At 40.1% G+C, this 27,264-nt stretch overlaps 1 long non-coding RNA gene across 37 annotated transcripts in view; it reads right to left on the bottom strand.

The window, feature by feature from the left end:
- LOC144293854 (uncharacterized) overlaps positions 1–27,264 on the bottom strand; it is a 441,703-nt gene that overhangs the window by 369,969 nt on the left and 44,470 nt on the right. For 4 of the 37 annotated variants that reach the window (XR_013361218.1, XR_013361220.1, XR_013361225.1 and 1 more), the window contains one exon: positions 4,557–4,711. The exons of 30 other annotated variants lie outside the window; for them this stretch is intronic. This is a non-coding gene — a long non-coding RNA (uncharacterized LOC144293854). Of the gene's footprint in view, positions 1–4,556; positions 4,712–11,647; positions 11,902–19,769; positions 20,715–20,755; positions 20,883–27,264 lie in introns of those variants that run through there. 3 more of the 37 variants (XR_013361217.1, XR_013361219.1, XR_013361230.1) reach the window with 2 other exon arrangements.

The following is a 27,264-nucleotide window of genomic DNA, read 5'->3' as shown; positions in this document are numbered from 1 at the left end:
ATCATTCTTGTACTTGTATTTTGTTACACACGAACAAGACCTAGGAAATTAATTGCTGGGATCTAGGAAATGTGAATATTCAACATTAGAAGACAATGCTAAACTCTTTTCTGAACTGATTGCATGTTCAACTTCCGGAGATAATGTCAAACTCTTTTCCAAAGTTATCGCAAGCTTACTTGGCATTGTCAGACATTTTAATTTTTACCCAATTAAATAGCTGTAAAATGATATCACAGTTATGATTTGCATTACTCTGTTCACTAATAATGTTGAACATGCCTTTACAAGTTTTTTTGTCATATGGTGATTTTTTCTGTTCATGTATTTTTCTCATATTTCTGCTGGTGTGTGTGTGTGTGTGTGTGTGTGTGCATGTGTGTGTGTACATGTGTACTTTTCTTATTGATTTGTAGGAGTTCTTTATATTTTTAAATGTTATTCCTTTGTAGTTCTGTATTTTATGAGTATTTTACCTAAGTTTATAACTTGTCTTTCAATTTTCTTTAAGTTATCCTTAAATTTTTAATCTATTTGGAGTTGATATAGTATGAGCTAAGAATCCAATGTCATCTTTTTCCATATGAATAATGGATAACTTTTTTTTTTCCAGCTCCATTTATTGATCAATCTTTTTTCTTACTGTTCTGATATGTCACATCTGTCACACCCCCAAGTTTTCATCTATGGTTCTCTAATCTATTCTTTTGGTCTATTTTTCTATCCTTATACCAATTCACATTGCCCTTCCTCCCAGCTCTTGCTTTTCAGAAATAACCTGACTACTCTAGGCCCTCTACCCTTCATGTGAATTTTGGAATCATTTATCAAATACCATGAAAAACCCTGGGGTTTTTGTTGGAAATATATTCAATCTACAGATAACAACTGAAATCTTTATGATATTAAGTCTTATCCATGAACAAGGTATCTTTCTTTCTTATCTGGGTCTTCTCTTTTTTTTAAGATTTTATTTGTGGTTTGTGAGAGAGAGAGAGAGAGAGAGCACATAAACAAGTGAGAGTGAGAGGAGGAGCAGAGGGGGAGGGACAGAGAGAATCTCAAGCTGACTCTGTGCTGAGTACAGAGCCTGCCCTGCTGCTCGACTCATGACCCTGAGATCATGACCTGAGCTGAAACCAAGATTCAGAGGCTGGGACACTTAACCAACTGAGCCACTCAGGCCCGTCTGCATCTTCTTTAGCATTTCTTGATAAGGTTTTATAATTTTCCCTGTAGATATCTTTCATATCTAATGTTAGATTCCTCCCAGATACCTGATATTTTATGATAATTCTGTAGACGTTGTTTTCTCTTTAATTTTGTTTTATAGTGTTTACTGGTATGGAGGAATGCAACTGATTTTCATATTAATCTTATAATCAGCCACCTTACTAAACTCTCTTATTTTTTCTAATAATGTGTCTATAGAGTAATTTGGGTTTTCTATGTAAATTATCACATAACCTATAATGACTTTTATTTCCTTCTTTCTAATCCCTCTATCTTTAATATCCTTTTCTTACCTTATTGAACTGTCTAGACTCATCAATATGGTGTTTTTAAAAATGGTAACAGAGAATACCCTTTTCTTGTTTCTTCTCATTCTGCATTCTCATCTTGGATGATCTCTTCTATTCCCACAGCCACAATCATTATCTAGATCTCTATCCTGACTCATGTATTCAACTGTGAATTTTGGACCTCTTGATCTGAATGCTCCACAAGTACCTCAAACTCAATTTGCCCATAACTCATCATCTAGTCTCATCTCTCAACTGATGCCTGCCCTTCCTTTATTTTCTAACATTCTAATGGTGCTACCATCCATGTTGGCATATACCCAAAAACTTGGAGTCATTTTTCATTTTTTATTCTCTCCTACCATGCACCCTCTCAGGCAACAAATTCTATTGGCTTAATTTGTTAAACTAACCCTTATTTCCACCCACTCTACCAGCCACTCTACTATCACGTGTCACGGCCTGTCCTATTGCCATAATTCCTAAGCCATCACCTGCATCTGGTCTTGCCTTCTACCAAGCCCTCTTCCATACCAGCCTCTCTTAACTTTAAATCTGGTCAGATGGTGTCCATATTAAATCCTTTAATGGTTCCCCATGATGTATAGAAAAAGCCTAAACCCTTTGCATGGGCAAATGTCTAAAAGCTAGGCCCTTTTTGATCTGGTGCCCATGAAACATTAGCCCCATCTCCTGTTCTCCATGCTCTAACACTCTATGCTCTGGCCATCCCAGCACCTTGCAGTTCTACAAATGCCTAATACCCTCTCTCTTCAAGGTTCCATACCTACTGTTTCCTCTCTGAATAGTGCACTTTCCCTTCTTTACTTCCTTCCATCTTTATCTGGTTCACACCCTTTGGGTCTCAGCCTAGACATCACTTCCTCCAGGAAGCCTTTGCCCTACTTAATTGACCTTGCCTGTTTCTCCACTCCTTGAGAGCAAGAAAAAAATCTTATTCATGTTTACATCCCCAGAACCCAGTGTAGTGCCAGACATAAGGTAAGGGCTCAGTGAAAGCTTTGGAAATGTACAGTGAATCAGTCCTGTCCCAGATCTCTGATCTCCATTTGCTTAAAATCCTGTCTTTTACAACTCTGTTCCGTGTCTTCCTAACCGCTTCCCCCCAACCGCTGTGATGTGCCCCACCACTTTGTTTACATCTTTTCTTAGCACATATCTCATGGGACTTGGGCTGATGCCTGATCCTCTCTACCAGCTGTTTGAAGGCTGAGGCTGTGCCTCATTCATCTTGGTGTCCCTGCCACCTGTAGCCCAGAGTCTAGCACATAACTGATGCCAAATAGATATCTAAAGTAATAAAATTGAATTCCCTCCTGGAGCCACAAACCAAGCAGAGAACGTGCTTTGGATCCTTCTGTGAGTTCAAAATACAAAGATTTCTGCCAGCATCTCCACCTGCACAGCCTTCCACCTCTACCTCCCCAGTGCTTCTTCAATTTTGTAATGGAAGTCTCTGAATGAATGTTATTCATTTTACACAATATTATTCATTTCACAGGCCATGCCTCTTCATCTTTCTATTCTGTACTTCAAAGTGCACCTGCATGTTTTCTTGGCTTTGTTTTGGGCATTTTTAAGGAAAAAGCCTTCATATGGCACTTAGTCTAGGTTTCCCTTCCTAGAAATATCACCCCACTCCTCCATAGCTGTTTATGAGTGTCACACTCTGCCATTTAAATATTAATGTTATGGAAACAGAGGAGAAAAATCGGTCTCTCATCTGATATGCGATGCTGAGGGAAATTAAGATTAATAAATGGTGACAAGCTCTATAGAGGAAATAAAAGTTAAATTGCCTTGGACTATTTTCAGAAGTTGTTTGAGCAATGAGTATTACATTGAATGCCCCATAACTATGAACGTTCTAAAAGCCTGATTTCTGACTACAGATCTCAAATGATAACTCAAACCTTAGCATTCCCCTCAGAGTACTTGCATTCTGAAAGTTCACATGTAGAGGAAATCCTTTAAGAAGTGAAACTGAGGGAAGTCTGAAAATTAGGCTTTCTTTGTCAGATCTCAAGCAGCCACTATAATTGGGGAAAAGCAAATTTTAGGTCTAAAAATTTAATAAACATGTCTAGCAGGTAAAAAGATCTAGGAAATTAACTAAAATTTTTCTCTTCTTCAGCAAGATAAATCACATCATAGACACATTGGCTTGGCCCAGCTAACTGCAGAAGGAGGGCACCCTCCAGCTCCTGTTCTAGGTTTGGTTCCCAGAGCCTCTGTTTGGCTTAACCTTACTAAAGCTATTGTGAAAACGTATAGCAGTGATTCCCAAACAATAGTCCCTAGACCAGCAGCAGCAGCAGCATCTGGGAACTTATGAGAGAAACAGATCTTCAGGCTCCAGCCCAGACCTACTGAATCAAAAACTCTGGGAGTAGAGTTCAATAGCTTCTGTTTAACAAGCCCTCCAGGAGATTTTGATGTGTCTTCAAGTTTGAGAATCACTGATTCTTAACCCTGGCTGCACATTAGTACCACTTGGGGAAATTTTTCTTAAAAAACTGATGACAGGGTTCTATCCCCCCAGAGATTCTGATCTAATAGGCTTGGGGTGAAGCCAGCACACTGATACGTTTTGATAGTTCCCCAGATGATTCTAAAGTGCAGCCCAGGTTGAGGATTTGATCTCAGGCTCTGATTTCTTACTCTGGTGATGGCAACAACTTCAGAAAAGAGCTTTTGGCGGAGTCTTTCCCTTCAGTTATTCTCCACCCCTCCCTCCTAACCCTCTCCAACCCCCACCCAGGGATTTATCACTAATCCGGTTCTCAAACTTTACTATGCATCAGAACCACTTGGAGAGATTGCTAAAGACAGTTTGCTGGGCTTCAACTTTACAGTTTCTGATTCAGTAGGTCTGGGGCAAGGCCCAAGAATTTGCCTTTCTAGCTATGTTCCCAGGTAATGCTGACATTGCTGATTGGGCTTCTAACCCATGCATTTTTCAGTCACTCTGGCCTTGGTGAGAAGGGAAAGTTCTTACAGTAATGAACTTACCCTGCAGGACTTCCAGCCTCTTACAGATCTCCTAGCCTGGTTACGTGGAGTCCCCTGTTCCTGACCAGAAGACAGTGTAGGGTCATAGTCCAGAGCGCAGCCTCAGAGTCCAGGCTGCAGTGCTTAGTTCCACAAACTCTCTGTGTGTCAATATCCTATCATAAAAAGAGAGATAATATAGGACCTACCTGAAGGGGTTGCTGTGGGGATTACATACATTAGTATATGCTACATGCACAAAAATTGCCTATACTAAGTGCTCAAAAATATTATAATTAGTTACAAACATAAAGTTGTAATTAGTTTTAACTTCTAAATTGTCATAATTATAGGTAAAAATAGCTCTAATTATTGCATAGCCCCTCCCTTTCTAGAGTACAGCCAGTGATGTGTGGCAGTCCATGCAGATAGAAAAATCAAAAGGACACATACCTTGCCATCCATACTCAAACTCATTTGTCCCACCCCGCTCAAAAATGGAGGGGCCATTAATGGACTGCTATGAGTCTGAAAAAGAGTACTCTCTAGAGAGACCCTACCCACCAGTCATGCCAAGCATAGCAGCACCTCTTGGAAGCAAGTGAACAGAGCCCCTAAACAAGTTGAAGAATCTTTGTTATAGTTCTAAAAGCAAGTATGCCTAAAGTTATTCTATAATTTCCTACTGACTTGAAAATAAAAGCCAAGTTGTTGATCATTACTTAATGATTCCTGGCCCCTTTCCAGCTTCTCATCCCATAACAAACCACTTGGACTTTTCTTAAAACACCCTGCCCCATAGTGTCACCATGCCTTTGCCCCTCTCTTTCCTTTGCCTGTGTGCTTTCCCCCTCCTTGCACTCCTCACATATAAATTCACTACTTCATATTTCTTTTTCATGTTTCCTCAAAATCACCTCTGCCCTAAAACCTTTCTCTTTTTTAAAAAATATTTTATTTATTCATGAGAGACACAGAGAGAAGCAGAGACATAGCAAGAGGGAGAAGTGGGCTCCCTGCGGTGGGCCTGATGCGAGACTCCATCCCAGGACCACAGAATCATGGCCTGAACCAAAGGCAGATGCTCAACCACTAAGCCACGTTGGTGGCCCCCCAAACCTTTCTGATCCTTTCTTTCCTACTTCCCCCTAGGAAGGGCTGATCATCCCCTTCCTTACATCACCTCTCTGCCCTATATAATCCACTATTGTGCCAATAACTGCCTGGGCTGCCACCCTCCCTCCACTGCTAGACCATGAGCCAAACCAAAGAAACAACCATGTTCTTCTGGTCATCCTTGATCTCCACACCAAGAACAATCACTAACCCATATTAGGGACCTCATTATTGAATGGATATATTTCATATATCCACTCAATTCTATATAAACTGAAGTCAGTTCCTAGATAGTCAAAGGACACCAAGAAAGAAGGGATCAAAGGGGTGCTGAAAGAGGAAAGAGGATGATCACCTGAACTGACCCCCAAAACAAGAGGTGCATGGGACATAAAGCTGGTAACTGCTCACCAACAGGAAATATCAAGCTACCTATATTAGGGCAGTGGTTCTCCAACATTTTAGACTTCTTTACACTCTTAAAAGTTATTGATGACCCCCAAAGTGCTTTTATATAAGTGGATTACATATTTCCATATTTACTATTAGAAAGTAAAATGGAGAAATTTTTTAATGTTTTTTTATTAACTTGTTTAAAAATAAAAAACTCATAAACAAATACTTTAGAAAAAACTATATTTAAAAAAACTTTTATTGAGAAGACTGACACTGACATTTTTTTTTTACTCTTGCAAACCTCTTTTAATATCTGGCTTATATTAGTATTCAGCTTCTGCGTTCAATCTGTTATGATAGTGCTCATCATGTAGCCTCTGGAAAACTCAGCTATATGCTTGTGAAGGAATGAGAGTGAAAAAGGCAAATAAAGTTTCAATACTGTTATGAAATAGTTCATGAAAGAGTCTCAGAGATCCCCACCACGGGCTCTGGGACTATACTTTGAGAACTGCTGAATTAAGATAAAGATCATCTGTAGTTGCAGAGAATGAAATAACAATGACCTAGAAAAGATCAACATATACTTCTATTTTGCCTAAACTTCCAGATATAAGCAGTCCCCATCAATCATGGCACTCTTTCTGGTTGCTTTGTCATCCTGGTACACACGATCCTAAATGGTTCCCCAGTACCACCTCTACAATCTAGCCAGCAAGGAGGAAAGGGCATGCCCTGTTCCTTTGAGTACATGTCCCAGAAGTTGCATCTATCACATCTCCTCACTTCCCATCAGCCCGACCTTGGACAAAAAGCCTATTACTAAGCTGTACAGAAGACTGGGAAATATCTCTAATCTCGTTGGCCATATGTTCTATCACTGTAGATGAAGGTGAGAAGAGATATGGGGATAATTTTTAGTCTCTGCTACATTGACCTTTCTCTCTAGGCTGTGCTGGGCACAGTCCCAGAATGGAGGTTGGACAAGACAGGGCTTACTTTACCCCTGCCCAGAAGGAGCTCTTCCTGACAATGAGCAGAACGCACACAGCAATATCTCTTTGCCTGTGCATCTGCCTCACAAAAAGCAGGACTAACAGAAAACAAGGAGGTCTTGAAGCAGGTAGGCCCTCAGATAGGAAATAGGGGCTCACATAAAGAGCAGCAGATGGGAGCTACAGATTAGTCACAATGGAAACTTATTAGTTAAGAGGAAAACCTCATGCATCATCCATAAATGAGGCTCTGGTTAGAATACAGGCCAAAAATCATCAACACAGCTCACAAGGTCCTGCTTGATCTCAACCCTTTCACCCCAAACCTTACCCCAGCTATTGCTCATGCCAGTCTCTCCCTCACCCTCCACATTTTGGTCATGTTCAACCCTCTCATTTGAAGACGATACCTTAATCTTTGTCTGAGGGTCTTTGAATATGCTGTTCCAGCTCCTGGAATACTCTTTTCCCCATTACTGCCTGGCCCACACATGCTCATCTTCATTCAGGTTTGTGGAATAAACAAAGAGCAACCAAATGAGAATAAGCAAAGACTATTTATTCAGAGCTTGCTATATCAAGGAGGTCAGCCATTATCACTTGAGTTTTGGCAGGTTCAAAGGCAGGCAAAGGAGTGGGAGAGTTTTATAATGCAAAAAGAGAGGGCTTCAGGTGTGCCCTGACTAGAAACTATTGGCATGAGAAACCTTAGGTAGGATAACTAGAAGTGGAGCATCCTATGTGATGAGTTAAGGTGCATTTGGCTTTCTCAGGTTGATCCTATATTGGAAATAGGGATAGAAATCAGGGAGACTGTTAATTATTAATTAAGTCCTATCCAGTTGTTACTGGGGTGATTTATTGGCTTCCCTGGGATGGTTTTTCTATAGTGTGACTTAAAGATAGCAGGCTGGCTGCCTACGGGTGTTGCTGTAGATGATGGGTTGGCTAGTTGCTGCAGATTGGGAGTCAGAGTTCTATTGTACATTTGGTCTGACCATTGTCTACTGGGATATCCCATCTCTCCTGTTTATAGCACCTTCTCCTAGAAGCCCTCCTCAGCCCCAGACCAGGATAGATCCACCTGTAATATACTCCTGCAGCTCCCTAAACCCATCTTTGCTAACTCTCAGCAAATTTGTAATTACTTGCCCAATAGGCTGTAAGTTCCACAAGGGTAGGAACTCTATTTTTTTTTTTATTATCCAATCCTCTATGCTCAGCACCAGACAAAGTGCTTAGCCTATAGGAGGGGCTCAGTAAAATATTATATGGACGAATGGGTGAATGGTCGGATGGCTGTCAGACTTTTGCAGAGCTGAGGGCAGTATTCGGCCTGCTTCTCATATGACAAATTTCCAGGACCCTCCACCACACTAGCTGAAGGCAAGTTCATGAGTTCCATATTAGTTCTGCACCATGAGCCATTATGGCATTCCAACAGAGTCACCCACCAGGCAAAATAAGGTCCCATTCCAGATAAAACCATCCAAGGTGTGAGCTGTTTCAGATTTACTCAATTCTCCAACCAGGGGTCCAATTTGTCTGGGACCTAACATCTACCTTGGGGTCTCCATCCTAGACTATGTTTCTTCTTAAGCATGGATCACTGACAATATCCTACAAAATATTCTGTTGGGTCCTGGTGCTGCCCATTTAGTGAGAAGATTACTCGTCCTAAGGTTCTAGCATAAACCTGCCAGCTGTAACATATCTTGCTGGTCTGACCCAATGGTGACCTGCCGTACTCTGTGTATGGGCTGTTTTCTTTTATTTTCCATCCTCTGAAGATTGTCAGAATTCTGCCTGTCTAAGCAATAAATCCATCTTTTCAGGGATCAATTGCTGTGGCTGGCTGCAATGCCTGGAAATCCAATTAACTGAAAAATAAATAAAAAATGAAAAATACACTGAAGCTGTGGCATAAATCAGCTAGAAAATGTTCTGCACATTAAAATAAACAAGGAGAAATTTCAACTTCATTTGTCTTCTTTTCCTTTTTTTAAACCTTGTTATTGATAAATTTAGCCTTAGTTCCAATTTTGTCTTAGCCACAATTTGCTCAAGTATAGATCTGTTGGGATGGCTATCTCTGTTCTAATTATACCCTACAGGCACTCTCCTTGGAGAAGCCAAAGCGGCTAGGATTACCTTGGTGCCATATGTAAAACTTTAGGCCCTCTCTCCCTTCATCTTTTTACACCACATGTGTTCTTAAAGGGGCATAAATCTGCTCTAACGTTGAGTGGGAAATATGAGTTATTTTGGCTTTCTGGGACATTTTGAAAAGGACAGAGTTTTCATCAGTTGGCTAAGTGAAAGGCCTTATGCCTCACTGTTACCGGGTCTGCTGGGCTAGAGCCACGACACACAGAGCCCATGAGCACTGGACAACCTTCCCGGTGTGTGTCATGGCAGTGAACCTCATTCCCAGCTGTATCCCCAGGCTTCCTGTCAAGGCCTTGGAAAGGGCCCCACTAGGGTCCAAGGAACCAGGCAATCAGACAGTCATGAGCTGCTCTGGATGTTTCCTTGTGTGTAAAATGAGCAGATTGAAATTGAGATATTCCCAAGGTCCTTCTAGGTCCCATTATCCAGGATTCCATGTTTGGTGAATAAAAGCACAGTTTTAATTTAAGGAACATTTGATGAACTATAAACTAGCTCTTATGTCCTTCCTTTTTTCCCTGATACCTTATCCGTGTCATACTGAATTTGTCATCTCTGGGGTATGAGCATTACACAGACAACTGGTGTTCGTCAGGTGATGTCACCATGGAAAACAAGAAAACAAGAAGTCAACTGTTCTCAACATTTCTCATCAGGGAGGCAAAGTGACAACACTGCTTCCTCAAAAAGCGCACTTTCAATTTAACCTACCTTCAAACACTCCCTGGATAAAACAAATGATATCAACAAACGTGAGAGAAAACCTCTTCCAGGCTTCAAAATGTGGCAGTTTTCAAATTCAAATCACAATTTTTCTGTTATCCTTAGGTGGTTATTGATTTGGTTTTACTAAAAAAATAGTGCTTTATTTTCTAAACTTATTTCCAATTCTACTACTCAAAAACAAAACCAATAGGATAACAAAAAAAAACATAATCATTGGAGACATAGTCATGACTACCTAGAGGTAGTTCTATGATCATCAAGCTGGGGAGATCAGACTTATGCAAGGAAATTACTGGAAAACAATCTCAATACAACAGAGGGATAAATTTACCCTCTTATTCCCAAGCCTGATTGCTATAGTATTTATTCAATCATTTATTCAACAAATGTTGCCTGGACACTAACTTATACCAGGTACTGCGCTTGGCAAGAGAAAAGCAGCAGTGAACAGCACAGTCAAAACCTGCCTTCTTGAAGTTTACAGAGAGTGATGCATATATCCAGGGGTCATGGAAACAATGGGTCAATTTAGGGGAAACAATCAGTTATTTAGCATAGTGTAGACAACTATTCTTTTGTTAACCTGTGGCTGCATTTTTCTAGTGGTGTTGGCATCAAAAAGGCAGCAGAAGCCTAAGGCTCTTATCTTTCCAATCCCTCTTTCTTCTCCAAGGCAGGTAGTTACAAGTACCAAATAAGTTTCTATTCTCACTATGGGGTTTTTTGGTTTAAAACTGTTTATTGATCAATAAAAAAGTAGAAAATCACAGAGTCATTGCCTGGGGAAACTGTACTAGTAATTTTACAGCAGGCTAGATAGTAAGGAAAGATTACAAATGTTGGTAGGCAGGAGACCCAGCTCCTGCTGAAAACAAGTCAATTCTGACAAAAATCCAACCACCTTACTGACCTTGGAGAGCCTTCACAAGGTCAATGGCAGAGTGAATATGATCATACTGGTCCTGTTCCCAGTATGTTTACTAGCTCTAGAAAAAAGTGGACAGACATCATATGCACTCCCATATGCTTAAAAGTAATAAACACTGTAAATAACAGACTCAAGCCCTCAAAGGAATGCAAAAGAGAACATACATAGAATTTAGAACAACATTTTAAAATAGATTTTAAAGTTAATTTTTAAAATAGGACTGTCACTGGGACATATTGTTGCCACTGTAACTATTTATATTAATAACTCTGACTCACCCAACTAGTCTTTGTAAGCTCAGAGAGTATACTGGCAGTATTCATTCATTCTTTCAGTCATCTCTTCTTCCATCTGCTAAACAGGGACTACTGTGGGTGTGAGCATCCAGAGCTTCCACAGGAATACCATTGCCCTTGCTTTTATTCCCAACAATGATCTTAACCTTGGCTCCTTCAAGGAGAGCATTCATTTCACCCCACTCTACCTTTCCTTCCATCCACTTGCCTTACTTCTTAAACTTCTATATGCCCATAACCCAGATATTCCTAAAATTATTGGGTCAAATATTTCCAAATATTTGTCCTCTCTCTGCTTGTATCCTCACCTACTTCTCCTTCCTCCATGGCTTCCATGGGTCACCATCTTAATTCTTTTATATGCACTTTCAACTCCTCTGTTGTCTACTGAATGAATCCCCACACTTGATTTCTTCTTCCGTCAGCCTTCTTTACTCTAACAGACAGACAATGGTGTATTATCTTAAATATCACCAGGCATCTCACCTTTTCAGGGAGACGGCATGTCCTGGATCTAAACAGTCATCCAACCATAAGTTTTGTTTATAAAAATTCCTGGAGGATGGTGAAGAGGTAAGTGAAGGATTGTCTGTCAATCATCTCAACAGAGAGGGGCACCACCCATTCCCATGGGAGCTGTCATTTTCATGTTCATGGCAAGGCTCTTGGTCTTCAGTCCTGACACCCAAAAGGTGGGTATCGCCTGTCAGCGCTTACCCCATTCCAACAGGACCAGCCAACTGAAAGATAGGACAAAGTTGTTACCATTATTGAACATCTCAGCTTAAAGTGGTTTCTCATTTCCCAGAAAAGGTCAAGCTCTTGATAGAATGGCACTGGGATGGGTAGAATTTGATGGGAAAGAAAAGAAGAGGAGAGGCTCACAGCACAGGGTCCTGTCTATGGCAGTCATGCCTGGTCAGGCAGCACCACTGAGAATCCTGGTAGACAGGTGGAACTTAGGGACACACCACCCTTCCAGGAAAAGGCACTAAAGGATTGCAGAAGGAGGAAAAAATGAAAGCCTCATAACTAAAGGCATGGTCTCCATTTTTCACTTTGGTCAAAGGGAGCCTGGGTTATATTATGGGAGAGCAGCAAAAGGCCACAGAATTGGGAACCTCCTGCCCTATTCTTTCATAGTAGGAGATCTTATACTGTGGGGAGCAGAGAGGTAATTGAAGGTTCTGACTTCTGTCATTGAGTATCATAGACTACCCCCCATCAGGAGCTAATAGTCTAGCTTTGACTATATCTAGAGTTGATGGGGGTGAGGACATCAGCCTGAGCCTGAAGACTCAAACATGAGGGGTCTATTCATGTGGAGGACTAAGGACCCTCTACAGTAAGTCCTATGCTGAGAAAAGAGAGAAAGGAGGTACAGAAGTTTGGCTCGAGAGTAATAGATTGCAATAAGAGTGACACACTCAGTGGTCCTCAATTCCAGGCTTAGGGCCTTGCAGCAAGACCAAGAACAGCAGTGACAAGATTCAGCATTCTATGAGTCAGAGCTGGAGAGAGACTGTAGTGAAAGCACTCAATGCCTAGGTGCTGAGCATAACTGAGGTTCTCCCATAACCCCCCAGAGCCATTTGTGAGGGCTGTGGCAGAGAGCCAGAGTGAGAATGCTGGTGGCCGTCACCACAGATGAAGCCAAGAAACACGGAGGAGGGCTGCCCGGCAAAGACATTCCAGACAAAGAGCCCTAGTTTTTCAGCTCAGTGCATCTTTTCACACAGTCATCTCCACAGAGATGGCCTCAACTGGGATTATGGAGAATGGGTGTCAAGAAGTCCTCTCAGAAAGTTTGTGACATGTGAGTTCTCCCCACATATGCAGGCCCTCACCTCACGCCCTTATCTCACAGATGTAGCAAAAGATGGCATCATCTTCCTATCATGGTTTCTTTGGCTACAGCTACTGTTGATGAACTCTGGTCAAAGAACAAAAGGCCAAGAGACCTGGTGAGCAACCAGAAAGACCCATATGACTGAGTTGATTTGATGCAGTTAATTAAGGAAAACACCAAATATCAAATTCCACCAGACTCATTTTCCATACATTTCTGGCCTGAATGGCTTAAGCTCAGGGCTGAAGTCAGGAGCACAGTTTTCCCTTCTCCTCTGAAAGGTGACAAGATCACCTGTGCCTGCCACTTAACCCCACTGATCCTCCATAACTCCAGCTACAATAAGAAGAAACTAGTACCTGTGAATGACAGAGGGGTTTCAAGAACTGACTGCATTCTCCAAATTACCTGGGAGTTAGAGGAGTAGGCATTTTCTGAATACCAGGTATTATTACAGCAGGAATTACCCTTTTCTTTTTTTTTTTTTAAGATTTTATTTACTTATTTGAGAGAGAGAGCAGGGGGAGGGGCGCAGGGAGAGGGAAACACAGACTCCCCACTGAACAGGGAGCCTGATTGGGGGCTAGATCCCAGGATCCTGGGATCATGACCTAAGCCAAAGGCAGACACTTAACTGATTGAGCCACCCAGGTGCCCAGGATTTACTCTTTTTAGATCTAGAAGTGTTCCTTTCTCTTTACAGACCCTAGGAAACTGATGCTCAGAACAGGAAAGTGACTGCACACAGCCAGTTGGTGGCAGTCTCAGAATGAGCAGCAGGATATCCTGATGCATTTCTCCTGCAGTTCAGCTGGGACAACCCGATTGACCTGGTGGATCTGGGGGCAAAGAGCAAACACACAAACGGCAAACACAACCTAATTCATTCATTGTGCTTGAAGAATGCAGCCCTCCAGACAAAAGCATCCTCTCAGAGCCCTCTGGACTTTGGCTTTCTATCCCTGCTGGTACTGAAACTTCTTCAGGTAGCCCCGTGCCGTCTCTGTGGCTTCTTTTCCCAAAGGAGTAACCAGTCCTTTCTTCTAATTTCTACTTAATACAGTTGCAATGGTGAACTTTTTCCTTCCGTACTTCTTCGTTAAAGCAATGCTGGGTTGGTTCAGAGGAAAGCTGATTTGAGGTCCTCACCTTTGTAACTGAGCCCTGGTCTCTAATTGGAATCTCCTCCGCAGCATTCCTGTTGCCAATGGCAGGAAGACTTCTTCAGCTTGGTTATGAATTCTGGGTTTTTTTTTTTTTTAACCTTAAGTCTTGAGAACTCCCTACAAATAAAATTTTAATATAATTGGTTTCAGTGCATCTAGGAGCCTTTTAATTACCCTCTGAAAGATGCTTAGGTAACAGCTTGCTATTAGATTAAACAGTGTCAGCATCTGTATTGTAAACACGAACAGGTTTGTTACATTTTGCAAACCAACATTTGCCTTCTATTATTTTTTTCTCTAAGGAGACTCCTTTGGGGGTACGGCTCCAGTCCAACAGACAACATGGACATCATGCCAAATGGAATACCATCTTTTCTCCTTACTCCCCTCAACATTGGACCCTGGCTATTTCAGGCACCTTCATAAAACCATGGGGGCACCTTGCGATAATTCAAGAGCCATTTACACAGCAGGCCGGCTCCACAGGCAGGACCTCCTCTGCTCTGGCGTTGCCCGCCTGGCCATTTCACTGCTCATTAGCCCCTTTTCCAGAGAGTGAGCAGAGAAAACAAGAGATGAAATTCAAACCCATCCGTTTGCCTCCTATTAGCTGCTCTAGTTAAAAGTTTAGTGGAGGAGCAGGCTGGAATGATTAATCAATATAAAGTTTAAGGAGTGACTCTGAAGCTCATTTGTTTAAGCTCTTCCTTCCTTCCTAATCATGTATAGTACACAATATACTGGCTGTGGAACCAGGCTCAGGTAGTGATTGGGATCCTGTTGGCCAGAGGGAAGGTGATCATGACAAGTGGGTAAGGAAAGAAAACTAACATTGGACTTTCTAACAAATCCAAAACTTTATGTTATCTCATATAACCTTTTTGAGTTTTTAATTAAATTATAAAATAGACTATCCTATGGCTAGTAAAAACCAAAATGCTTCTTTCTTTGCTTATTCCATCTATAGAAACCTCACTACAGAGAAATTCATACTTTTAGAAATAATAAATCTTAATAATGCTATTAGGAAAACTGACTCTTAATGATAAAGAATTGGCACAAGATACTAAGCAAACATTGCAGCAAGTTAATCTAGGCTTAAACAAACAATTAATAGTGACCATGCAAGATAAGCCCTTCCAAAAGAAGAAATAAAAGTTTGAGGCTTTCTAAAGGAATATTTACCTATAAACAAAGAGAAATACATATTAAATTTAAAGAAATAGGCAAGCTATATCTTCCTCTAAACAAAAAGATTGTTGTCTTACACTTTATATTTGTTGGTTTATTCTGAACAGTATTTTAATATTTCATCAGAAAATCCTTTTCCCTCTAAGCACATTTTTTTCTATTATATCCAAGTGTATAGCCAAACCTGAAAGGTTTTACAGAAGGAATACATCTCAAATCTTTGAAAGATGTGATGAAATACATGATTTAGTGAAATTCACTTTATTATCAAATTTGCAAAAATATATCCAAGGCACGCAATGAGGTCTCCCTACACATATGATACAGGCTCTACTTCCTAAGTCATTTTATCCAAAACTCAAGGATAAATCACGCATAGAGCATGGAAAAATTGAGATACTGAACTGGAATAGAAGTCAGCTGTATTCTAGCCCTGCCTTGTCACCAACCAGATGTGGAAACTTGGACCAATCACTTACCTCTCTGGGTCTCAAGGTGTCCTCTAACTCAAATATTTTGTGTAATAAGAGATAGAGGATCAGATCAGATCAGAAGAAAGCCCAGATGAGTAAGAGAAGTGCAAATTCAAAGTTCAACTGAGGTTATAAATGATACTACATGACAGGTTCAGAGCTGGAAACCTCTAATTAACTGGAAAAGATGAGGGTATGGGTAGGGAGGGCACTCTCAGTCCAGAGTCTGAAGCTCAGCACTGGTGTTTGATGAATTTTATTATTTCACCTAGATATAATCAGGCTCCAAAACTCTTTTGCAAGGGGTGTGTGTGTGTAGATTTATAAGCCATAATGCCAATCCATTAACCTACCAATGAGGATAAATATTTATTGTGACTGATACTCCTCATAGCTATTTAGAGTGACTGTTCCTGTTATTAAGGTAACTAGAGCCATGAACCAGTCATCAAAACATTACCCAGTGAGTGCAGAACTAGTTGGAGCTGAGCTGGTGCTGAGAGAGGAAGAAACAGCACATGGAACTTCTAAGGTCAGATTAAAGAAAGTGTTCTTAACCAAGGGTCTCAGATCTAAGCCTAGGGTTCAAAAAGTCTGTGACGCTGCTTAAACAGTATGCAAAACTGCATATGAATCTGGCCATGTGCATTTTTCTAAGAGTGTCCATAGCATTCATCAGCTTCTCAACATGGCTCGTGAGTTCTAAAAGTTATGAAGTATTGGGAAACAGAAAAACAGACTCAAGATAGACAGAGAGGAGTCTGAAGCAGCTCTGAGAAGTCTGAAATCAGGAGCCAGAGCTGAGTGGCAGGGTGAGGATTCTCAGGGAAGGGTCAGGTCAGAAAGGATAGATCAAGCAGAGGCCTAGTCCAGGCCCAAGCCACTGACTCCAGGGACCTCACCCACAAGAAACCTCATTCATATGTAAAGCTGTAAGGCCTGCCAGATCACCAGAGTGGGACTTCTGTATGCCCTGCTGAGCAGTGCAGCCAATTCTACAGAATTACTCATAAAAGATAGGAGACATAGGACTGGGTCCCATTTTACCCCAACTTCAGTCTAGCTCACACCAACCTCCTCTGACAGAGTACTGCCCCTTTATCCTCTGTCTTTCATCTTCCCCTAAATCCATCCTTTGATTTCTCTATGGGCAGAAAGAGATACCTTGGAAAGACCCAAGGGTGCCAGTGGAACACACAAGTATTACCTCTCATGAAAGCTATTGTCAGAGTAGATGGTTGACTCATTGGGCCAAGGTGGCCATTCAAATGTAAAGTTTAATTAATTAAAATTAAATAAAATAAAAAATTAACTTCTTCAATCACACAAGCTGCATTTAAAATGCTCAATAGCCACTTACACTTAGTGGCTATTGTTATTGGGCAACATATGTATAGGATATTTCAATCATCACAGAAGGTTCTTTTCTATATAATCCAGCACTAAACCCTACGATAGAAACAGTAATTCCAATAATGATTCAGAGAAGGGTAGAGCCTGAAGTAAGCATAAATAGCTAAAATGCTTCAGGGAGGAAATTGAACTTATGTTGAGCCTCCAGAAGGGGTGAGAGCATGGGAAGAGATTCATTCAGAAGCATGGTAAGAAAAAAGATGAGAATAAGGAGAAGAAACAGTCACAGGCCTGCCTGGAGTCTGGTGCATGTTCAAGGTGAATATATTCTAGAGGGATGAAGGAATGAGTGAATGGCAGGAGACAAGATAAGTAGGCAGGCTGGAGGCAGATTGCACAGAAATTTCCATATCCAGCACTGTAAGTTAGGCCTGACAATAATAGCTACCATCACTGGCTACCACTTACTTAATACTCACTGTGTTTCAAGCTTTCATACAGAGAGATTTATATAAATTATTAAATATAAATTATTAAATTTACTCCTTACAACACCAAGAGGTAAGTGCTTTTAACTTCTATGACAAGAATGACACAACTGATGTCCCAGGAGTTTAGGTAACGAATATCACAAGCAAGCAGCTTGGAAATGGGGGGCTGTGATTCACACCCAATGCTATTGTTGCCAGTGCTTTCACTTTATACTTCCATGCCCCTGCCTGTCCTCCAAATATCTTTCTTTTTAATCAGGAAGGGTTTTGCCTTCACTTATTGCAATGTATATCAAGTTTCTAAGACATCTCTTCTGGAAATCAGTTCACCATTTTCGGACACTAAGGGGAAAACTCTCTTAACAGGGCCCTCGTCCTTAATAGTTTAAGCCAGGTAACACCAGCAGGAGCAGGAACATGACAGAAGGGGTCTGGAAATGACAGCATCTGGCCCTGTGGTATGGATAAGAAGCATCTAGACAAAGAGGCTGATGTATTCAAGGTCTCACCAACTTTTCAGTTGATGTCTAGGCTAAAAGTCATCTCCCTGCCTCCAGAGTTCCATCCATCTATCAAGGATATGGAGCAGGATACCTGGCTCCTCAGGCTCTGGGCATCTTTGTGGCCTTTCTCAAAAAACTTGCTTGCTACCTTTTTGTAGGTTTGGGTTTTGGAGTTTGTACATATGGACTCTTCCCACTCATAACTATGACTACCACTTTTTGCTGGCTGCTCCTGGGGCAGACATGGCCTTGGAATGTGACTGTAGGTTGGAACAAAAGGTTTCCCACAGGAGAAAGAGAAGTTAACATGCCTTCCATGCCTCTGTGCTTTTTCTATAGAAATAGAATACTTCATTAAGTTAACAAAGCATAACAATTCATCTCAAATTATTATAGATAAAAATTGATTACAGTATTTAGAGCAAGATTTAAAGAAATGCATATACCTCGTTACTACTATTAAAGGTCATCATTCACCGCTTAATCTAATCCTGGCACTCACAGCTTAAACTTTTTTTTTTTTTTTTTTTTTTTTTTTCACAGCTTAAACTTGAATTCACCCTGTGTCTTTCCTTAGAGTTTAAATCCTCTTTGGGGTTGACATTTGGCTTTTTTTTTCCTTCAGGGTATTAGAGAGGGGTATTTTTGGCACCAAAAATATTCCACATGGTTTGTCTCCAGCTTTTCCCAATTTTAGCTACCTTCATACAGTTTATCAGTAAGAAGGTGCCCCGCTGCAGTCTTAGCATTCTAATTAACAGTCTTGCCATCTAATCACTCTGTTCTTCTCATGAGAGGCTGATCTTCCACTCCACACCATTTGCCAACAGCCAAGAAGAGAAATTAGAGTCAAGCCACATAGTAGTTGCAGAACAGACACACATACTCTGTAGCTTTTCTCCTTTTCATGTAAGAAGGAGTTGATTTGACATAACGGGAAAGGCCTTCTTCAGTGGTAGTCAACTGTTTTATTTTCTTACTTGGTTGTTTCTTTAATAAAAGCTAAAGACCTCCAACTATTCATAATCCTCCTTCTACCTATACAATATTTCAACACAATGTAATATTTTTAAGCCAAGATTGAGAAAAGTTTTTCTGTAGTATCTTATTCTAGTCAGTTGTCAGATATAAGGGTAAAACATCCTATGCCTATGTATAAAAATAGAATTCAAATTTGTACATTATGAGAATCAGTTCTTTCTGAGTTGTATGAGGAAAGTTGCTCTTATAACAGAATCAAAATCACGGGGAATGCCAAATGCCAACTGGTACATTTGAGGATTATGGAGTTGGGAAATCATCATTTTGTAACACCAGGGCAAAGATTAGCTCAAGCAAGAATCATCAATTGTTGCTAAATCTGGAGGGGAATACTGATGAGGAGCACAATATCTGCATGCTCTTAAAGGATCTCCTTAAAGGTGGGTGAACAAAATTAGCACCATCAAAAAGAGGCAGTCAGACTATATGTGCCTCTAGATGTACCTGCTGAAAGTTATGCCTGGAATGTATAACCTGAACCTAACTATCAGGAAACATCAGACAAACCCAAAATGAAAAATATTCTTTGTTTTTTTGTTTATTGAATTCTTCAAAAATACCAATGTCTTCAACAGAGAGGGAGGCAAACCATAAGAGATTCTTAACTATAGGGGACAAACTGAGAGTTGCTGGAAGGGAACTGAGTGAGAGGGTTGGGGTAATTGAGTGATGGGCATTAAGGAGGGCACTTGATGGAATGAGCACTGGGTGTTATATGCAACTGATGAATCATTAAATTCTACCCCTGAAACTAATACTGCACTCTATGTGAGCTAACCTGAACTTAAATAAAGTTTTGAAAACAAAACAAAACAAAACAATGTCTTCAAAGACAAAGCCTTTAGAAATGTTCCAAGTTAAAAGTGACTAAAAAAGCATAACAACTAAATGTAATGCCAGATCTTCGACTGGACCCATTACTGAAAGAGGGAAAAATGCTATAAATCATTATTGGGTCAACTTGGAAAAAAAAGGAATATTGAAGCTAGATTAATTCAAAGTATTCCATAAGGTTGAATTGTGTTATGAATTGTATTATAATGTAAATCAATTATATTGTGGTCAAGAGGCTATTTTTAATCTTAGGAAATATACATTGAGATATTTAGAAGTAAAGGCAATCATGTATACAACATTTATTTAAATTGTTCAGAAAAAAAATTATGTGCATGTATTTATTATTGCACAAATGTGCACAAATGAAAGTGAATCCAGCAAAATGTTAACAATAGATGAATATGGGGAAAGAGTACATGGGCATTCTATGATCTATAAATATAGGTTCTATATCTATAGAACATCTATAGTATATCATTTACTATAGTACATCTATAGTATACTAAAATGTACTATAGGTTTAGAATTATTTCCAAATAAAAAGTTAACAACCACACATACATACGCACATGGAAATTTGTGAAGGAAAACAGGAGGGAAGGAGGACCAACCATCTCCATCCTAATGCCCTCCCAGGAAAGACACTTGTCTTCATTTATCCTGATCCCTCATTCCTCTAAGAGAGATGACCTCCGCCAGCATCACAATTGCTTCCAGTGGCAGTTTGCTCTTCACCTGTCTTGGCTTAAATTTTAATAAGTATTTTTTTCTCTTGGTCCAGCTGAGACATAAGTGAAAAAAGTTTTTCAATTTTTGTCTTTAAAAAATTGGGGGGAAAAAGAAACAAAAGGATTAGAAAATTCAAACACAAATCCAGGTAAGGTTACCAGAGGATTTCCCATCTTTAAATTACCAAACCACTTTACAAAATTTGGCTGGCACCATTTACTGCACTCACCTAAGTTCACCATACTTTACTCAAAGTTAATGTGCTTTTATCTACTCTTCTTAGCAAAGAGATTCATTAGTGACCATGTAAACTTATAGAGAGTACCATCAGCCCAGAATTCTCTTTTCCTCATACAAATGACCTCTCCTTCCATAAACAGTTGGAGTGCTCACTAGTGATCAGAAGTGAGGTGTGGCTTTCCATTGCCTGCACTCAAGAGTTTAGTAGGTATCTCAATGTCTTAATGTAATATAAGCTGATGGGAGTTTTACCCTAACCCATGAATTATAAGAATGAACTGTTAAGTTTGATTGATTGTGGCTAGATTTTGATGAAGTGAATTTGAAGATTATTAGATGCTACTTACCGTGCCTAATAAAGATCTTTATTCTTTAGGTCAAAGAAGGAGAAGGAGGAGGAGGAGGAGGAGAAGGAAGAAGGGGGGGAGGAGGAGGAGGAGGAGGAGGAGGAGGAGGAGGAGGAGGAGGAGGAGAAGGAGAAGGAGAAGAAGAAGAAGAAGAAGAAGAAGAAGAAGAAGAAGAAGAAGAAGAAGAAGAAGAAGAAGAAGTCGTCATCAGGGGCACCTGTATGGCTCAGTCAAATGACCAACTTGTGATGTCAGCTCAGGTCATGATCTCAGGGTCATGGGATCAAGCCTCAAGTTAGGCTCGATGCTCAGTGGGGAGTCTACCTGAGATTCTCTCTCTCCCTCTACTCAGCTGACTCACACACACACTCTCTCTCTCAAATAAATATATAAATCTTTAAAAATAAAAAAGAAGTCAGTGTTATATTGAAACAGTAAATTCTCATTTATGGCCTGTGGAGAGGTCTGCAGCTCATTGGCAAAAAAGAAGACAGACATACTTAGGGCCCAGTGACCCTCCCTGGATCAGGTGTCATCCCTGCCCACTTGTCCTGGTGCTCCTGAAAACACATTCAAGAGTCATTCCCTGCCCCATTACCACTGCCACACTTTCACCACCTTCCAAACCACTCCTTCACCTCCACTGCCAAGGACACAGCAAAGATGAAAAGCTCTTTTCCCACACAATATCAATGCATATGACTAGAGAGAAGAAGCCATTCAATCATGAACTTCCTTTGTCCAGATGCCTCTTTCTCAGATCCCAATCTAACTTTGTTCTGTATCCTAGTTCCCTTTGGTCTAGCTTTCCAGGGAGTTTATTTTTTGTCTTTCTGTCCAAGTTGAGATTATATTAGTTACAGTAAGCTAAATCGCTATCACAAGCATATTCACAAATGTTATAGCTCAAACACAAAAAGAAATATTAATTTGCCCACATAATTATTCAAGGCAAGTAGTTCTGAATCAGCAGGAAGCTCTTCATCACATACTGATTCAGGGACCCAGTCTTCTTCCAATTTGTGGCTACACTATCCTCTAGAGCCCCATCATCCTTGGCAGTCTCTGCATTCAGCTGGTGAAAAGGAAAGAACTACAAAAGGTCCACCTGCCTCTTAAAGTCCACAGCTTCCACTCATATTCCATTGGTGAAAACTAGTCACATGTCCCCAGCTACTGCAAAGGAATTTGAGAAAATGTAGTCTGTGGCTAAGCAGCTATTCCTATCATGAAATTGTAGAGAAGAGGAGATTTTTGGTGGGCAGCCAGCAGACCTGGCCACAGATCTTAAACAAAGAAAGGGAGGTTTGGTTTATGGAAATCACATAAGAAAACAAAAGAAGGACTCTGAAAGTTCCTTTTTTGAACTATTTTTTCTTTGAATTACTTTGATTTTTTTAACTTTATCTTCAAGGAAATCTATGCCTTAGGATTATGTTCATATAATTATTTGTATTCTTTATTCTTAACTTGTTTACTAAAAGTTTTGAGGCAGGTACTAGATTCAAAGAGGGAAAAAGAATGGTATTGACTTTTGTTCAAAGCCAATGCAAATATTGTAGGTCAAAATGCTTTGCCAGACAAAAGATCAGAAAACTCTTGGGCAGTCTGGTTTTCCCAAGGCTCTAGTCCCTGACTACCTCTCCAACATTATTTTCTACCCATATTCGCCTCACACATCACACTCTAGCCTCACTGCCTTGCTTACTGTTCTGAAAAGAATCCAAGCATATTCTTGCTCCATGACATTTACATTTTCTCTTTCCTTTGCCTGGAACACCTCTTCCAGACATTTCCATGGCTTGTCCCCTTACTTGAGAGTCACTAAATAAATGTGGCCACTTTAGAAAGGCATTCCTTGACTTTCCTACTCAATATAAAATAGGATTTTCTCCCCAACTCTTACAAACCTCTATCCTCTTTTTTTAAAAGATTTTATTTATTACAGAGAGAGAGAGAGAGAGAGAGCAAGCATGAGCAGGGGGTGGGGGGCAGAGGGAGAGGAAGAGAGAATCCCAAGCAGAACCCTCCATCGAGTGTGGAGTCAGACATGGAGCTCGACCAGACGACCCCAAGATCATGACCTGAGCCCAAATCAAGAGTCAGCCACTTCATCAAATGAGCCACTCAGGTACCCTAACTTTTACCCTCTTACTCTGCTTTTTTCTTCATAATACTTACCACTACTGCTGTATTATATAGTCATTCATTTATTTGCTTATACTCATCTTCCTCACTAGCATGCAGGTTGTTTATAGGCAAAGACTTTGCTTTATTTATTGCCATATCACCAGCAACTTAAACCTGCTTGGCATAAAGTAGATGCTCTGTAAGTATTTTCTAGATAAATGAGTGTATTTGAATAGGTATGAGCAAAGCCATAGAAATAAATACTGTTTAAACCATATTAATATTCAAAAAGTTCCCAGAAAAAGCTTCATTGCCCTATTTTTTTTATTTACCATTTAAAAAAAATAATAGGTGATGACTGGACATCTACATGTAAAAGAATGAAATTGGACCCCTTTCTCACACCATATATAAAAATTAACTTCAAATTGATCATAGACATAAATGTAAAAGCTAAAACTATAAAACTCTTAGGAGAAAACATAGAAGTAAATCTTTATGACATTGGATTGAGCATTGGTTTCTTAGATGGGACACCAAAAGCAAATTGAAAAAATTAAAAATGATAAATCAGACTTCGTCAAAAATTTTAAAACTTCATTCTTCAATATACACCTTTAGGGTACCTGGGTGGCTCAGTTGGTTAAGTGTCTGCCTTCGGCTCAGGTCATGATCCTGGGGTCCTGGGACTGAGCCCTGTGTCAGGCTCTCAGCTTGCTGGGGAGCCTGCTTCTCCCTTTCTCTCTACCTTTCCCCCTCTCTTTTTCTCTCTCTCTTATGCTCTCTCTCTCACTCATGCAAATAAATGAATAAAATCTTTTAAAAAAAAAAAAGACACCATCAAGAAACTGAAAAGACAACCCACACATGAGAGAAATGTGTTCCAGTCATATCTGTGATAAAGAACTTATATCTAGAATATAAAGAACTCCTACAACTCAATAATAAAAAGGCTAATAGCCCAATTTTAAAATGGTCTAAGGATAAGAATAGACATTTCTCCAAAGAAGATATACAAATAGCTAATAAACACATGAAAAGATGCTCAATATTATTAGCCATCAGGGAAATACAAATCAAAACAACACAAGATACCACTTACTGCGCACTAAAATAGCTATAATCAAAAGACAAGGGTTTGTGAGGATATGGAGAAATTGGACCCTCACTGCTTATGGGCATGTAAAGTATAAAATTTTAGCCACTTTGTAAAACACTTTGGAAATTCCACAAAATACTAAACATAGAGTTATCAAATAACCCAGCAGACCAATTCTTAGATACAGACCTAAGAAAGATAAAATCAGGGATCCCTGGGTGGCGCAGCGGTTTGGCGCCTGCCTTTGGCCCAGGGCGCGATCCTGGAGACCCGGGATCGAATCCCACATCGGGCTCCCGGTGCATGGAGCCTGCTTCTCCCTCTGCCTGTGTCTCTGCGCCTCTCTCTCTCTCTGTGACTATCATAAATAAATAAAAGTTAAAAAAAAAATTAAAAAAAAAAGAAAGATAAAATCATATATCCACACAAAGTCTTTTATATGAATGTTCATAGCAGCATTATTCATAATAGCAAAAAGTAGAAACAACTCAAGTATCAATTGACTAATGCATGGATAAATAAAATACAGATTAGATACATACAGTGAAATATTACTAGGCTATATAAAGGAATGAAGTACTGGTGTATACTACAACATAGACGAACTTTCAAAACATTACACTAAGTGAAAGAAGCCAATTGCAAAAGACCATAAATTGTGTGATTCCATTTACATGAAATGTCCAGAATGAGCAAATCTATAAAGACAGAAAGTGAGGTGCCTGGGTGGCTCAGTTGATTGGGCTTCTGACTCTTGATTTTGGCATAGGTCATGGTCTCAGAGTTGTGGGATCAAGCCCTGCATCAGGCTCCATGCTCAATGGGGCATCTGCTTCTCTCTTCTCTCCCTTTCCCTCTGACCCTCCCTGTCTTTGTGTTCTCTCTCTACAATAAATAAATAAAACTTAAAAAAAAAAAAAAAGACAAAGTGTTCAGTGGCTGCCTATGGCTGGAGGAGTGGGGAAGAATGGGGAGTGATTGCTAATAAGTACAGAATTCCTTTTTGGGGTGATGAAAGTTATCTAACAGAGGTATACATACTGTGAACATACTAAAAGCCATTGAATTATGCATTTGAAATTTGGGACTTGTGTGATATATGAATTATAATTTTTTTTAAGTAATATGCCCTTTGTTAGGTTTCTGTTTCAGGGACAGAATTATATCCATATCACACCCATGTCATTGGTACTTTACCTAAACTACTTATAATACTCTAGAGCCATGGTTTTCTTTTCTTTTTTTTAAGATTTTATTTATTTATTCATGAGAGACACACAGAGTGAGGAAGTGACACAGGCAGAGGGAGAAGCAGGTTCCCCGCAGGGAGCCTGATGCTGGGACTCCATCCCAGGAGCTGAAGGCAGCCGCTCAACCACTGATTCACCCAGGCATCCCTAGAGCCACGATTTACAAAGCATGGTCCCTAAACCAGAGATATAGGATCCCTAGTAATTCACTAGCAAGTTCTTTGGCTCTGCTCCACACCTACTGAATCAGAAACTTTGGGGTGGTGCCCAACAATGTGTGTTTCAATAAGGCCCGTAGGTAATTCTGATGCTCACAGAAATATTAAATCCACCTCTTAGGAGGAACCTAAGATCTCTTTTCCTAAGACAAGTTTGACTGTACAAAATTCCTACATGAAAAAAATAAAATTCCTACATGCCCCACCACCACCACTTTCAGGATATTTACTGGACCGCTGTCTCTTTAAATAATTATGCAGAGCTCTTCTGCTCTTTTCCTTTCTCCTTTCTCCACACATGCAGTAAAGTCATGGCCTGCTCTGTAGATTTCTACACCCTCCCACTTCCTTTCTCTGTGTGGCCAGGCTGGTAGAAATAATATTCCAATATTTAGGTTCAAGTGTTCAAGTGAAGCTAGGAAATCCCACTTCTTAGTCTTGAGACCTCGGGCACATGGAAAAGAGCATGGTACATTGCCATATTGGGTATTTGATTCCCAATTTATTAGTATTCCTTTTCTATATAGCTCCCTTGAAACTCTGGCGAGAAGAGGTGCTTATCAGGCCAGGATAGACGCATGTTGGGCTCTTAGCTGAATGACTTTATAATCATGCCAAAATTTCACACTTAGTCCCAAGTACCCACCATCATGACATTTACCCTGCTTACCAAACACCTAACCCTCTTACATCAACCTACTTTGTTTACCTACACTTTCATCTACATGATGAGCAAGCATGGCCATTGAACAGCCATGGATGATGACCTTTATGTGGTCACTGTGGTTTGCTGGGAAGCTTGAAGGCATGTGCATTTGCTCTAGGGTCTTGAAGAGTCAGTTGCAGAACCCAGTGGCTTTTGGCAACATAGCTTCAGAGCTACCCACTACAAAAAAGTAAACCCCTTGTCTAAGTGCTAAATATAGGTCACTTGCCCTCATATGGGCAAAGGTGACTTCTATCAGCCATGCTAAATGTACATACATATGTGTGTATATAGTATATCCAGAGACATGGAAATAAATCATTCACCAGCTCTCTTTCTGCAACAGAAAACAGAAATAGAGAAAAATTTAACAACTGCAAACCCAGAGCTAAGTTATCAGAGACCAAATTAAAGCTGTTGGTATTTTTATCGAAACATCTCTACCTCTGAAATCTAATTTCTTGCAACTTTCCATATAGA

This window comes from Canis aureus, chromosome 22, assembly GCF_053574225.1.
Source record: "Canis aureus isolate CA01 chromosome 22, VMU_Caureus_v.1.0, whole genome shotgun sequence".
Taxonomy (NCBI): domain Eukaryota; kingdom Metazoa; phylum Chordata; class Mammalia; order Carnivora; family Canidae; genus Canis; species Canis aureus.
The sequence above is the reverse complement of the archived record's forward strand: the minus strand, read 5'-3'. Positions and strand labels throughout refer to the sequence as shown.